Source organism: Schistocerca nitens, chromosome 2 (assembly GCF_023898315.1).
Source record: "Schistocerca nitens isolate TAMUIC-IGC-003100 chromosome 2, iqSchNite1.1, whole genome shotgun sequence".
NCBI lineage: Eukaryota > Metazoa > Arthropoda > Insecta > Orthoptera > Acrididae > Schistocerca > Schistocerca nitens.
In genome coordinates, this window is record NC_064615.1 from 40,228,041 (window position 1) to 40,241,036 (window position 12,996).

The window sequence follows — 12,996 nt, forward strand, 5'->3', positions numbered from 1 at the left end:
CTCTTTATAAAAACGAGACCTTTCCTGCCGTTTGCTGGAACCAGAGGGGGCGTAAATATTAACCAAGGTTGTGTCAAATAACCGACAACCAATACCCCTTCCCGAGTCTAAGAGCTCAATTTCGGTAACGGGGATACCGTCACGAATTAGTAAGGCAGTACCTGTGGAAAACTCAGGCGCAAAATTTATAATAGTGCGAAAGCCAGGAACAAACAGGTGTGCAACGGAGACTTCCTGCAGGAAAAACAACATCAGCTGCAGAGTCATAAATAAACTGCTGCAGAGACGCTAACTTCAGAGCAGATTGAATGCTATTGATATTTAAGGTAATAAACGTGTACGCCTGCAACATCAACCAAAAAAGAGAAAATGAACCCTAATCACACCACATTAGAAGCAACTACATCCATATAATCAACATCAGACATGGCAGAGGGAGATTGCCCGGAATCAACGGAATCAGAGTCATCCTTTGCATGCTTGTGTTTTTTCCGCACCGCGTGAAGATTGGGGGGCACTTTCACCCGACGGCGTATCTGATGCACACCAGTTTCAAGAGCAGGTGGAGTGGGGGGTTCGAGATCAGGCACGTCAACCAAGGCATCCGAAGGATTAGCAGGGCGAGAGGAATCAGAAGAAGGAGCCAGCAAGGGGAAAACTGCATCAGGAACATCGGCACCGGCATCAGAAGGTGTAGGTATTGGAAGTGTAGGAGGTGGAGAGATAGGTTGGGAATCCGCTGAAGCGGAGCGCGCAGTTCTAGGAGCGATTTTCCGACAAACAGCTGGCTGCACCGAAGTGTCGTTAACATGTTGTGATGCCTGTGTCGGGGGGGGGGGGGGGGGGATGTCAACACCACTTCGACCGAATGTTGGGGCTCTTGCTCCGACGGCGTGGCAGCAGGTTTGACGTCATCAGGCAAAGCAGGAGACACAGCGGGAACAGAATCCGAAACAGGCATGGGAGATTCCGGAATTCTCTCGTCAGATTCGCAAACCGGCTGCGAAACAGCAGCTTCGTCATCAGTGCTACCGGTATCACTAGCACGACGGCGTTTGTTATTGGAAACAGACGGGATCGGTGTAGGAGCAGCCGATACATCTGGGCGAGTGGGTAACGGGGGAAAACCTGCATCAGAGGACTGTGTCACCCGTTGTGAAGAATCTACTACAGGAGGCTGACAAGAAACAGTGGAGGAAGCCGCTGGCACAAGATCGGCAACAGTTAATTTGCGGCGTTGCGCTAGCCCATTTTGAAGCACAAACACCCGCTTAGGGCAATTAGCACGAACATGACCATTTTCATTACATAGAAAACACGTACCAACTTGCCCCTCATAAGTAAGATGAACACGATAACCACATACAACCAGATGGGACGGTATATTCGACTTAATATGCATTTCAACCGATCTGACACCATTATAACATTGCAGCTTATGTTGTGCAGACCAACGTTCATTTCGAATCGACCGAACGGTACCATAACCAAGCAAAGCGTCCTTGAGATAACTGTTTTCAACTTCAGGGGGTAAATTATAAACCCGAACTGTGGTATACGTAATTTCAGCATTTGAAACAGTAACACTGCTAACAGAACCATCTCTATGACGGAACGATACTTGCTCACCATGTTTAAGTAAAATCCTATCTAGCAAAACCGGGTTCAACAATTTCACAAAAAAGCAGTAAAGTTCTGTATCAAAATACGCCGTATGTACCTGGTCCGATGTAATGCCAATCGTATCCACAATCCATTCGTGAATTTCCAACGAAGTTGGTTGCACATTCCTGGTGGCCTTGTTAAACTGAAAACTGAGAGTACACTTCCGCGGAAACAATCGAGAAGCCATAACACTTAAGGAATGCGGCAAAAGCCGCAATACAACACAAGACACAAAACAAACACTAAGGCGACGAAACAACGAAGAAAAGTAGACAAAGAAACGTCACACACAGAAAGTAAATAGTCACAACCAGAGGGAAACGGCGGATCGAATACACAGCACGTCCGATCGCTGTCACGTCTCAAGCGGAACTGACCGCTCGGCCAATCTGACTTGTGAGCGCAAACAACCTGCTGCTGTCGTTCCTAGCAACATCTCCAGAGCCTTACTGCGAAATGTGCTTGTTTTTTCTTGTGTGAAGGAAATACGTTTTTTTAGAGTATTTTAGACGAGTTGTCAGATGTGAGGTTGCACCCCACCCTCACTTTCGGGAGCCAGAGCTTAAATATGGCGCCTGACACCGTTGTTTTCCGTCGCCTTCTGTCTTAAGTGGAACGAGCAGAACTCCAACTATCAATTTTTACATTGTCGCAGAGAAAACAACGAATGACAAGAAAAGGCCGTTCCCTAGCAACGGCTACGCTGTGCATTTCACCCTCAGGGGAAGCTAATGATATGCTCCAGGCGAGAATCAAACTAACCAACTTAACACTGTGATACGTACGCGCTTTCTACTTCTGTACTGGCACACATATGCTCAATCGTCTCTGGATCGTCAGTAAGTACGTCACATTACATATTTCTTTGATCACGCTGCTATAAATTAAAGGGCAGTTTTTTCAATGGATGTCAGTTCTGCTTCTAGTTACGCTACATCGCCCTAGCAGCACCTACACACTGCGTTCAGATGTGCTCACCTCCGCCCTGGCGTAGAGCGCCTACAGCGTCATCGCCTTCGGCCTCTGGTGGCAGGATGGTAGCCGACACATCGCGGCGTGAGTGAAACGCAGCGCAAGGCGGTGGTGGTGTAACGGTCAGCATGGTTGCTTCCCAAGCAGTTGATCCGGGTTCGACTCCCGGCCACCGCACGAAACGTAAATTTTTCTTCTAGGGATATTCCACGTAACGTAACGCGATCCTCGAACCTGAGAACTGTCGCGCTACGAATAGTTTTCCGACTTTGCTCGGCTGAAGCGAAAGCTGACGCTTGTAAACGGGCATATATGTAGAGGGCAGGCGCGAGAAACGACTGTGAGAGACCAAAAAACGACAAACACACGACAGAACCTTTCATTTTATTGTGGCCACAGATTCGCGCCTTAGTGTACCGAGAGGCAAGAGTGGCGTCAGCGTGCTGAACAGCATCATTAACGCTAAGCAGCAACGAAACCGAAGTAAAAAGGCAAAAGGAAAGAAGCCAAACGCAGGTCGAGCTCCCAGCTGGTCACCCACCCAACTACTAACCACACACAACGGTTCTTAACTCCAATGAACAGCCGAGAACCGCTGCACTCAGCGTGCTACGGCCGCTAGCCACAACGCCACCAAACGTGCAGACATCTTGCTTCTTGTGCATATCACTTGGTATTTACCTGGCAGTGTCTCGCTGGAGGAAGCACTGTCTTTTACGAGAGAAAAATTAAATGGCACTTGCTGCGATCGAATACATGGCCTTTGTGTTCACACCACGACGCTCTAACCTACTCAGCTGACGACCTATGCAATGGGGCCACGTCAGCAGTCCAGTACCCGGTCCACCGGCTCATCCACCTTCGTTACTGCCCTGCCAGTCATTTAAACACGTATCTGTTTTCGTTGACTTTTGCTTTCTTGACGTTGGACCCAAAAAGCACAACACAAAGAAAACGTAAACGCCGTGAGAATAGCCAAGACTCAGCAAACGAAAGAATGTTCGGCTACCGGGAATCGAATCCGGGCCGCCTGGCTGAAAGCCATGTCTCCCAACAGCTTTCCATTCCTTCTGACCGCCGGGCAATCAGACTTGCAGGGGAAGCTCCGTAACCACTGCCGTCTCTAATAATATCTCTCGAACCTGTTTGCGCGTAATTGACTTGCTTTCCCGCACGAAGGAAATGGCCAGTTAAGGAATATTTAAAATTCATTGTCAGATGTGGGGTTCGAACCCACGCTCCCGTTCGGGAACCAGAGCTTAAATCTGGCGCCTTAGACCGCTCGGCCAATCTGACTTGTGAGCGCAAACGACCTGCTGCTGTCGTTCCTAGCAACATCTCCAGAGCCTTACTGCGAAATGTGCTTGTTTTTTCTTGTGTGAAGGAAATACGTTTTTTTAGAGTATTTTAGACGAGTTGTCAGATGTGAGGTTGCACCCCACCCTCACTTTCGGGAGCCAGAGCTTAAATATGGCGCCTGACACCGTTGTTTTCCGTCGCCTTCTGTCTTAAGTGGAACGAGCAGAACTCCAACTATCAATTTTTACATTGTCGCAGAGAAAACAACGAATGACAAGAAAAGGCCGTTCCCTAGCAACGGCTACGCTGTGCATTTCACCCTCAGGGGAAGCTAATGATATGCTCCAGGCGAGAATCAAACTAACCAACTTAACACTGTGATACGTACGCGCTTTCTACTTCTGTACTGGCACACATATGCTCAATCGTCTCTGGATCGTCAGTAAGTACGTCACATTACATATTTCTTTGATCACGCTGCTGTAAATTAAAGGGCAGTTTTTTCAATGGATGTCAGTTCTGCTTCTAGTTACGCTACATCGCCCTAGCAGCACCTACACACTGCGTTCAGATGTGCTCACCTCCGCCCTGGCGTAGAGCGCCTACAGCGTCATCGCCTTCGGCCTCTGGTGGCAGGAGGGTAGCCGACACATCGCGGCGTGAGTGAAACGCAGCGCAAGGCGGTGGTGGTGTAACGGTCAGCATGGTTGCTTCCCAAGCAGTTGATCCGGGTTCGACTCCCGGCCACCGCACGAAACGTAAATTTTTCTTCTAGGGATATTCCACGTAACGTAACGCGATCCTCGAACCTGAGAACTGTCGCGCTACGAATAGTTTTCCTTCGCCCCACGTCTCACTCCGTGTAGCCAGTGCGCTAGTCGCCGGATTTCGTTTCACAGCATCGTGTGTCTCCATGTGTCGACTTGTCTCGACATTGCTCGGCTGACGCGAAAGCTGACGCTTGGAAACGGGCATATATGTAGAGGGCAGGCGCGAGAAACGACTGTGAGAGACCAAAAAACGACAAACACACGACAGAACCTTTCATTTTATTGTGGCCACAGATTCGCGCCTTAGTGTACCGAGAGGCAAGAGTGGCGTCAGCGTGCTGAACAGCATCATTAACGCTAAGCAGCAACGAAACCGAAGTAAAAAGGCAAAAGGAAAGAAGCCAAACGCAGGTCGAGCTCCCAGCTGGTCACCCACCCAACTACTAACCACACACAACGGTTCTTAACTCCAATGAACAGCCGAGAACCGCTGCACTCAGCGTGCTACGGCCGCTAGCCACAACGCCAGCAAACGTGCAGACATCTTGCTTCTTGTGCATATCACTTGGTATTTACCTGGCAGTGTCTCGCTGGAGGAAGCACTGTCTTTTACGAGAGAAAAATTAAATGGCACTTGCTGCGATCGAATACATGGCCTTTGTGTTCACACCACGACGCTCTAACCTACTCAGCTGACGACCTATGCAATGGGGCCACGTCAGCAGTCCAGTACCCGGTCCACCGGCTCATCCACCTTCGTTACTGCCCTGCCAGTCATTTAAACACGTATCTGTTTTCGTTGACTTTTGCTTTCTTGACGTTGGACCCAAAAAGCACAACACAAAGAAAACGTAAACGCCGTGAGAATAGCCAAGACTCAGCAAACGAAAGAATGTTCGGCTACCGGGAATCGAATCCGGGCCGCCTGGCTGAAAGCCATGTCTCCCAACAGCTTTCCATTCCTTCTGACCGCCGGGCAATCAGACTTGCAGGGCAAGCTCCGTAACCACTGCCGTCTCTAATAATATCTCTCGAACCTGTTTGCGCGTAATTGACTTGCTTTCCCGCACGAAGGAAATGGCCAGTTAAGGAATATTTAAAATTCATTGTCAGATGTGGGGTTCGAACCCACGCTCCCGTTCGGGAACCAGAGCTTAAATCTGGCGCCTTAGACCGCTCGGCCAATCTGACTTGTGAGCGCAAACGACCTGCTGCTGTCGTTCCTAGCAACATCTCCAGAGCCTTACTGCGAAATGTGCTTGTTTTTTCTTGTGTGAAGGAAATACGTTTTTTTAGAGTATTTTAGACGAGTTGTCAGATGTGAGGTTGCACCCCACCCTCACTTTCGGGAGCCAGAGCTTAAATATGGCGCCTGACACCGTTGTTTTCCGTCGCCTTCTGTCTTAAGTGGAACGAGCAGAACTCCAACTATCAATTTTTACATTGTCGCAGAGAAAACAACGAATGACAAGAAAAGGCCGTTCCCTAGCAACGGCTACGCTGTGCATTTCACCCTCAGGGGAAGCTAATGATATGCTCCAGGCGAGAATCAAACTAACCAACTTAACACTGTGATACGTACGCGCTTTCTACTTCTGTACTGGCACACATATGCTCAATCGTCTCTGGATCGTCAGTAAGTACGTCACATTACATATTTCTTTGATCACGCTGCTGTAAATTAAAGGGCAGTTTTTTCAATGGATGTCAGTTCTGCTTCTAGTTACGCTACATCGCCCTAGCAGCACCTACACACTGCGTTCAGATGTGCTCACCTCCGCCCTGGCGTAGAGCGCCTACAGCGTCATCGCCTTCGGCCTCTGGTGGCAGGAGGGTAGCCGACACATCGCGGCGTGAGTGAAACGCAGCGCAAGGCGGTGGTGGTGTAACGGTCAGCATGGTTGCTTCCCAAGCAGTTGATCCGGGTTCGACTCCCGGCCACCGCACGAAACGTAAATTTTTCTTCTAGGGATATTCCACGTAACGTAACGCGATCCTCGAACCTGAGAACTGTCGCGCTACGAATAGTTTTCCTTCGCCCCACGTCTCACTCCGTGTAGCCAGTGCGCTAGTCGCCGGATTTCGTTTCACAGCATCGTGTGTCTCCATGTGTCGACTTGTCTCGACTTTGCTCGGCTGACGCGAAAGCTGACGCTTGGAAACGGGCATATATGTAGAGGGCAGGCGCGAGAAACGACTGTGAGAGACCAAAAAACGACAAACACACGACAGAACCTTTCATTTTATTGTGGCCACAGATTCGCGCCTTAGTGTACCGAGAGGCAAGAGTGGCGTCAGCGTGCTGAACAGCATCATTAACGCTAAGCAGCAACGAAACCGAAGTAAAAAGGCAAAAGGAAAGAAGCCAAACGCAGGTCGAGCTCCCAGCTGGTCACCCACCCAACTACTAACCACACACAACGGTTCTTAACTCCAATGAACAGCCGAGAACCGCTGCACTCAGCGTGCTACGGCCGCTAGCCACAACGCCACCAAACGTGCAGACATCTTGCTTCTTGTGCATATCACTTGGTATTTACCTGGCAGTGTCTCGCTGGAGGAAGCACTGTCTTTTACGAGAGAAAAATTAAATGGCACTTGCTGCGATCGAATACATGGCCTTTGTGTTCACACCACGACGCTCTAACCTACTCAGCTGACGACCTATGCAATGGGGCCACGTCAGCAGTCCAGTACCCGGTCCACCGGCTCATCCACCTTCGTTACTGCCCTGCCAGTCATTTAAACACGTATCTGTTTTCGTTGACTTTTGCTTTCTTGACGTTGGACCCAAAAAGCACAACACAAAGAAAACGTAAACGCCGTGAGAATAGCCAAGACTCAGCAAACGAAAGAATGTTCGGCTACCGGGAATCGAATCCGGGCCGCCTGGCTGAAAGCCATGTCTCCCAACAGCTTTCCATTCCTTCTGACCGCCGGGCAATCAGACTTGCAGGGCAAGCTCCGTAACCACTGCCGTCTCTAATAATATCTCTCGAACCTGTTTGCGCGTAATTGACTTGCTTTCCCGCACGAAGGAAATGGCCAGTTAAGGAATATTTAAAATTCATTGTCAGATGTGGGGTTCGAACCCACGCTCCCGTTCGGGAACCAGAGCTTAAATCTGGCGCCTTAGACCGCTCGGCCAATCTGACTTGTGAGCGCAAACGACCTGCTGCTGTCGTTCCTAGCAACATCTCCAGAGCCTTACTGCGAAATGTGCTTGTTTTTTCTTGTGTGAAGGAAATACGTTTTTTTAGAGTATTTTAGACGAGTTGTCAGATGTGAGGTTGCACCCCACCCTCACTTTCGGGAGCCAGAGCTTAAATATGGCGCCTGACACCGTTGTTTTCCGTCGCCTTCTGTCTTAAGTGGAACGAGCAGAACTCCAACTATCAATTTTTACATTGTCGCAGAGAAAACAACGAATGACAAGAAAAGGCCGTTCCCTAGCAACGGCTACGCTGTGCATTTCACCCTCAGGGGAAGCTAATGATATGCTCCAGGCGAGAATCAAACTAACCAACTTAACACTGTGATACGTACGCGCTTTCTACTTCTGTACTGGCACACATATGCTCAATCGTCTCTGGATCGTCAGTAAGTACGTCACATTACATATTTCTTTGATCACGCTGCTGTAAATTAAAGGGCAGTTTTTTCAATGGATGTCAGTTCTGCTTCTAGTTACGCTACATCGCCCTAGCAGCACCTACACACTGCGTTCAGATGTGCTCACCTCCGCCCTGGCGTAGAGCGCCTACAGCGTCATCGCCTTCGGCCTCTGGTGGCAGGAGGGTAGCCGACACATCGCGGCGTGAGTGAAACGCAGCGCAAGGCGGTGGTGGTGTAACGGTCAGCATGGTTGCTTCCCAAGCAGTTGATCCGGGTTCGACTCCCGGCCACCGCACGAAACGTAAATTTTTCTTCTAGGGATATTCCACGTAACGTAACGCGATCCTCGAACCTGAGAACTGTCGCGCTACGAATAGTTTTCCTTCGCCCCACGTCTCACTCCGTGTAGCCAGTGCGCTAGTCGCCGGATTTCGTTTCACAGCATCGTGTGTCTCCATGTGTCGACTTGTCTCGACTTTGCTCGGCTGACGCGAAAGCTGACGCTTGGAAACGGGCATATATGTAGAGGGCAGGCGCGAGAAACGACTGTGAGAGACCAAAAAACGACAAACACACGACAGAACCTTTCATTTTATTGTGGCCACAGATTCGCGCCTTAGTGTACCGAGAGGCAAGAGTGGCGTCAGCGTGCTGAACAGCATCATTAACGCTAAGCAGCAACGAAACCGAAGTAAAAAGGCAAAAGGAAAGAAGCCAAACGCAGGTCGAGCTCCCAGCTGGTCACCCACCCAACTACTAACCACACACAACGGTTCTTAACTCCAATGAACAGCCGAGAACCGCTGCACTCAGCGTGCTACGGCCGCTAGCCACAACGCCACCAAACGTGCAGACATCTTGCTTCTTGTGCATATCACTTGGTATTTACCTGGCAGTGTCTCGCTGGAGGAAGCACTGTCTTTTACGAGAGAAAAATTAAATGGCACTTGCTGCGATCGAATACATGGCCTTTGTGTTCACACCACGACGCTCTAACCTACTCAGCTGACGACCTATGCAATGGGGCCACGTCAGCAGTCCAGTACCCGGTCCACCGGCTCATCCACCTTCGTTACTGCCCTGCCAGTCATTTAAACACGTATCTGTTTTCGTTGACTTTTGCTTTCTTGACGTTGGACCCAAAAAGCACAACACAAAGAAAACGTAAACGCCGTGAGAATAGCCAAGACTCAGCAAACGAAAGAATGTTCGGCTACCGGGAATCGAATCCGGGCCGCCTGGCTGAAAGCCATGTCTCCCAACAGCTTTCCATTCCTTCTGACCGCCGGGCAATCAGACTTGCAGGGCAAGCTCCGTAACCACTGCCGTCTCTAATAATATCTCTCGAACCTGTTTGCGCGTAATTGACTTGCTTTCCCGCACGAAGGAAATGGCCAGTTAAGGAATATTTAAAATTCATTGTCAGATGTGGGGTTCGAACCCACGCTCCCGTTCGGGAACCAGAGCTTAAATCTGGCGCCTTAGACCGCTCGGCCAATCTGACTTGTGAGCGCAAACGACCTGCTGCTGTCGTTCCTAGCAACATCTCCAGAGCCTTACTGCGAAATGTGCTTGTTTTTTCTTGTGTGAAGGAAATACGTTTTTTTAGAGTATTTTAGACGAGTTGTCAGATGTGAGGTTGCACCCCACCCTCACTTTCGGGAGCCAGAGCTTAAATATGGCGTCTGACACCGTTGTTTTCCGTCGCCTTCTGTCTTAAGTGGAACGAGCAGAACTCCAACTATCAATTTTTACATTGTCGCAGAGAAAACAACGAATGACAAGAAAAGGCCGTTCCCTAGCAACGGCTACGCTGTGCATTTCACCCTCAGGGGAAGCTAATGATATGCTCCAGGCGAGAATCAAACTAACCAACTTAACACTGTGATACGTACGCGCTTTCTACTTCTGTACTGGCACACATATGCTCAATCGTCTCTGGATCGTCAGTAAGTACGTCACATTACATATTTCTTTGATCACGCTGCTGTAAATTAAAGGGCAGTTTTTTCAATGGATGTCAGTTCTGCTTCTAGTTACGCTACATCGCCCTAGCAGCACCTACACACTGCGTTCAGATGTGCTCACCTCCGCCCTGGCGTAGAGCGCCTACAGCGTCATCGCCTTCGGCCTCTGGTGGCAGGAGGGTAGCCGACACATCGCGGCGTGAGTGAAACGCAGCGCAAGGCGGTGGTGGTGTAACGGTCAGCATGGTTGCTTCCCAAGCAGTTGATCCGGGTTCGACTCCCGGCCACCGCACGAAACGTAAATTTTTCTTCTAGGGATATTCCACGTAACGTAACGCGATCCTCGAACCTGAGAACTGTCGCGCTACGAATAGTTTTCCTTCGCCCCACGTCTCACTCCGTGTAGCCAGTGCGCTAGTCGCCGGATTTCGTTTCACAGCATCGTGTGTCTCCATGTGTCGACTTGTCTCGACTTTGCTCGGCTGACGCGAAAGCTGACGCTTGGAAACGGGCATATATGTAGAGGGCAGGCGCGAGAAACGACTGTGAGAGACCAAAAAACGACAAACACACGACAGAACCTTTCATTTTATTGTGGCCACAGATTCGCGCCTTAGTGTACCGAGAGGCAAGAGTGGCGTCAGCGTGCTGAACAGCATCATTAACGCTAAGCAGCAACGAAACCGAAGTAAAAAGGCAAAAGGAAAGAAGCCAAACGCAGGTCGAGCTCCCAGCTGGTCACCCACCCAACTACTAACCACACACAACGGTTCTTAACTCCAATGAACAGCCGAGAACCGCTGCACTCAGCGTGCTACGGCCGCTAGCCACAACGCCACCAAACGTGCAGACATCTTGCTTCTTGTGCATATCACTTGGTATTTACCTGGCAGTGTCTCGCTGGAGGAAGCACTGTCTTTTACGAGAGAAAAATTAAATGGCACTTGCTGCGATCGAATACATGGCCTTTGTGTTCACACCACGACGCTCTAACCTACTCAGCTGACGACCTATGCAATGGGGCCACGTCAGCAGTCCAGTACCCGGTCCACCGGCTCATCCACCTTCGTTACTGCCCTGCCAGTCATTTAAACACGTATCTGTTTTCGTTGACTTTTGCTTTCTTGACGTTGGACCCAAAAAGCACAACACAAAGAAAACGTAAACGCCGTGAGAATAGCCAAGACTCAGCAAACGAAAGAATGTTCGGCTACCGGGAATCGAATCCGGGCCGCCTGGCTGAAAGCCATGTCTCCCAACAGCTTTCCATTCCTTCTGACCGCCGGGCAATCAGACTTGCAGGGCAAGCTCCGTAACCACTGCCGTCTCTAATAATATCTCTCGAACCTGTTTGCGCGTAATTGACTTGCTTTCCCGCACGAAGGAAATGGCCAGTTAAGGAATATTTAAAATTCATTGTCAGATGTGGGGTTCGAACCCACGCTCCCGTTCGGGAACCAGAGCTTAAATCTGGCGCCTTAGACCGCTCGGCCAATCTGACTTGTGAGCGCAAACGACCTGCTGCTGTCGTTCCTAGCAACATCTCCAGAGCCTTACTGCGAAATGTGCTTGTTTTTTCTTGTGTGAAGGAAATACGTTTTTTTAGAGTATTTTAGACGAGTTGTCAGATGTGAGGTTGCACCCCACCCTCACTTTCGGGAGCCAGAGCTTAAATATGGCGCCTGACACCGTTGTTTTCCGTCGCCTTCTGTCTTAAGTGGAACGAGCAGAACTCCAACTATCAATTTTTACATTGTCGCAGAGAAAACAACGAATGACAAGAAAAGGCCGTTCCCTAGCAACGGCTACGCTGTGCATTTCACCCTCAGGGGAAGCTAATGATATGCTCCAGGCGAGAATCAAACTAACCAACTTAACACTGTGATACGTACGCGCTTTCTACTTCTGTACTGGCACACATATGCTCAATCGTCTCTGGATCGTCAGTAAGTACGTCACATTACATATTTCTTTGATCACGCTGCTGTAAATTAAAGGGCAGTTTTTTCAATGGATGTCAGTTCTGCTTCTAGTTACGCTACATCGCCCTAGCAGCACCTACACACTGCGTTCAGATGTGCTCACCTCCGCCCTGGCGTAGAGCGCCTACAGCGTCATCGCCTTCGGCCTCTGGTGGCAGGAGGGTAGCCGACACATCGCGGCGTGAGTGAAACGCAGCGCAAGGCGGTGGTGGTGTAACGGTCAGCATGGTTGCTTCCCAAGCAGTTGATCCGGGTTCGACTCCCGGCCACCGCACGAAACGTAAATTTTTCTTCTAGGGATATTCCACGTAACGTAACGCGATCCTCGAACCTGAGAACTGTCGCGCTACGAATAGTTTTCCTTCGCCCCACGTCTCACTCCGTGTAGCCAGTGCGCTAGTCGCCGGATTTCGTTTCACAGCATCGTGTGTCTCCATGTGTCGACTTGTCTCGACTTTGCTCGGCTGACGCGAAAGCTGACGCTTGGAAACGGGCATATATGTAGAGGGCAGGCGCGAGAAACGACTGTGAGAGACCAAAAAACGACAAACACACGACAGAACCTTTCATTTTATTGTGGCCACAGATTCGCGCCTTAGTGTACCGAGAGGCAAGAGTGGCGTCAGCGTGCTGAACAGCATCATTAACGCTAAGCAGCAACGAAACCGAAGTAAAAAGGCAAAAGGAAATAAGCCAAACGCAGGTCGAGCTCCCAGCTGGTCACCC

The 12,996-nt window shown here is 49.9% G+C and overlaps 11 non-coding genes across 11 annotated transcripts; 6 read left to right on the forward strand and 5 right to left on the reverse strand.

Annotated features, from left to right (window-relative positions):
* Positions 1 to 2,742: 2,742 nt before the first annotated feature.
* Positions 2,743 to 2,814, forward strand: Trnag-ccc (transfer RNA glycine (anticodon CCC)). The gene has a single exon. It is a non-coding gene; the product is annotated as a tRNA-Gly (tRNA).
* Positions 2,815 to 3,849: 1,035 nt separating this feature from the next.
* On the reverse strand, positions 3,850 to 3,933 carry Trnal-uaa (transfer RNA leucine (anticodon UAA)). The gene has a single exon. It is a non-coding gene; the product is annotated as a tRNA-Leu (tRNA).
* A 683-nt stretch (positions 3,934 to 4,616) lies between these two features.
* On the forward strand, positions 4,617 to 4,688 carry Trnag-ccc (transfer RNA glycine (anticodon CCC)). The gene has a single exon. It is a non-coding gene; the product is annotated as a tRNA-Gly (tRNA).
* A 1,125-nt stretch (positions 4,689 to 5,813) lies between these two features.
* Trnal-uaa (transfer RNA leucine (anticodon UAA)) lies at positions 5,814 to 5,897 on the reverse strand. The gene has a single exon. It is a non-coding gene; the product is annotated as a tRNA-Leu (tRNA).
* A 683-nt stretch (positions 5,898 to 6,580) lies between these two features.
* Positions 6,581 to 6,652, forward strand: Trnag-ccc (transfer RNA glycine (anticodon CCC)). Its single transcript has one exon. It is a non-coding gene; the product is annotated as a tRNA-Gly (tRNA).
* A 1,125-nt stretch (positions 6,653 to 7,777) lies between these two features.
* Trnal-uaa (transfer RNA leucine (anticodon UAA)) lies at positions 7,778 to 7,861 on the reverse strand. Its single transcript has one exon. It is a non-coding gene; the product is annotated as a tRNA-Leu (tRNA).
* Positions 7,862 to 8,544: 683 nt separating this feature from the next.
* On the forward strand, positions 8,545 to 8,616 carry Trnag-ccc (transfer RNA glycine (anticodon CCC)). The gene has a single exon. It is a non-coding gene; the product is annotated as a tRNA-Gly (tRNA).
* Positions 8,617 to 9,741: 1,125 nt separating this feature from the next.
* Positions 9,742 to 9,825, reverse strand: Trnal-uaa (transfer RNA leucine (anticodon UAA)). Its single transcript has one exon. It is a non-coding gene; the product is annotated as a tRNA-Leu (tRNA).
* A 683-nt stretch (positions 9,826 to 10,508) lies between these two features.
* Trnag-ccc (transfer RNA glycine (anticodon CCC)) lies at positions 10,509 to 10,580 on the forward strand. Its single transcript has one exon. It is a non-coding gene; the product is annotated as a tRNA-Gly (tRNA).
* Positions 10,581 to 11,705: 1,125 nt separating this feature from the next.
* Trnal-uaa (transfer RNA leucine (anticodon UAA)) lies at positions 11,706 to 11,789 on the reverse strand. Its single transcript has one exon. It is a non-coding gene; the product is annotated as a tRNA-Leu (tRNA).
* Positions 11,790 to 12,472: 683 nt separating this feature from the next.
* On the forward strand, positions 12,473 to 12,544 carry Trnag-ccc (transfer RNA glycine (anticodon CCC)). Its single transcript has one exon. It is a non-coding gene; the product is annotated as a tRNA-Gly (tRNA).
* The last annotated feature ends 452 nt before the right edge of the window (positions 12,545 to 12,996 follow it).